The following is a 1,977-nucleotide window of genomic DNA, read 5'->3' as shown; positions in this document are numbered from 1 at the left end:
GATTCTCGTACGTCACTGCAACGTCACTGTTGATCGCGAGAAAAAAGAAAAAGAAAAAAGAAAGAGGAGGGGCGGAAGAGGTCACGCGGCGCTCTGTCCCTGTTATTCTTGGGCAAAAAAAAAATGCCCCGTTTCATGAAATCGCGATTTGCAAGACGGATAAATTAGGCGCGAGAGTTCAAACATCCCTGTTCCTATTCGACGCGGCTGGACTAGATCAAACGGAACTAGGGGGTGTCATGTACTGCTTTGTCTGTTCAGTATAGGACTCGACGACTTTTGCCACGATAGACACGTTTTGCGGTAACGATATGTAAGTGGCTTGTTCAACTTTCGAGTCTAGTCTGTGGCCATCCTGACGTCGTTTAACTTTGCTGGATCAACCACGTGTCGGCAAAGCGTGGTTTATTCAACCCTGTTGGATTGGCACAACCGAGAGATAAATCAGTCAAAATCCGTTTTACTTTATGCTGTTGACTTACGGCTCGCTGTGATCTTTATATTGAATGTGTTATATTTTTGAGGAGTTCCTTGGGCTACTGGGAGATTATTTGTGTTGCATAAGAAGACTATAAATGTTAACAATGTTATATGTCAACTATAACAATGTTAATTTCTTTGTCCAGTATTGTTAAATTGAAAAGCAGCTGGTACAGTCAGAATCACCATATTACTCTGATTTTCTACATAAATATTGAAAACCAGATATTTAACAAGCTCAGCAATGTATTCCTTCTCCATCCATGAAAAACTTGCAATTTTTTTTTAACCATGGGAAAATGGTTAACAGAAAATGCCTGTCGTGGACAAAAGAATTATTACCTGGTGATATGACTCAGCCATCATTGGAAAAAGATTTAATTTTTTATCACATAGTATGGCATAGAAAAAACAGTTCCCTACCCCCAGCAGATATTTGGTGCCCATTAAGAAAGACTGGGCCAGCCTATCTACAAAAGTCCTTCTGCTCCAGGATGATGAGATTATCCTTCAGGCAAAGCCATTCTGCCACAATAAGAATTGCAAACAAGCCCCTTCATAGCATCAGGAAGCTTCAATCAAGTTTGACTCATAACCTACAAAATTAGCTATGCCCTGGCAGCTACCAATAGAATACATGTTCTTGCCACAGGAACAGGAACAGGAAGCTCAAATTCAAAGCCCAGAGAGGGTATGAATAACTCACTCTCCATTCCACCTGTTCAGCTACCCAGGACCTCAAGCCCATGTGGTCCTATTCATCAATAAACCATCTTTCCAACCAGTCTCCATCTTTCCAGTGTCTTTCTTCCCACTTGGAACTGAACCAGATGGATGTTTCTTCTAACAGTATAAAAGAGTTTTTTCCCAATGGCTAAGGTACAGTCTGCCTGGCTCTACCTCTCTAAGGTAGTGATCACACATGCCAGCTTTTATAAAATCTCACCAAAATCCCTTCCCAGAAGTTTGTATTTAACAGTAAATTGCAACCATGGGAAATAATTCAGAGGTAATGTCAGCTTTGGAAGCCATTTAGCACTAGAAGGTTCCATGCTGCCACATTCCTGTGCCTGGGAAATTGGGAGGGGTTGGTGGTTGTAGTGTGTATATAAATAGCATGCTTCCTTGAAGTCAAGGTCATGTGTTTCCTGCACCTGGATGAAAAGGGGTTAGGGGATGTCTCAAGTTGGGACAGATGGTGATTGGACCATGTGATGGACTGATGGGTACAGGGGATGGATTTGTGATTTTGAATTTACTGTGGTAAAACCCAGAACTCTCAGATTCAGATTTTCACAGATGTGCCAGTAATACAACTCTAGTAAAATGGAACTTTGAGAAAATGCCTGTCTTGGAGTTTTGGTGTTGGAGTTTGTTTTTCTGGAATGCTGACAGATAATTCATTTATATAAGGCATGGGAGCAGAACAACCATTTTATGTGTTACTTTATGTACTAAAAGTAAAGAATCTTGATATTAATAAATATGCCATTATCT

Source organism: Pseudonaja textilis, chromosome 6 (genome assembly GCF_049901715.1).
Source record: "Pseudonaja textilis isolate UNSWEBS1 chromosome 6, rPseTex1.2, whole genome shotgun sequence".
NCBI classification, from domain to species: Eukaryota; Metazoa; Chordata; class Lepidosauria; order Squamata; family Elapidae; genus Pseudonaja; species Pseudonaja textilis.
This window is presented reverse-complemented; position numbering follows the sequence as displayed.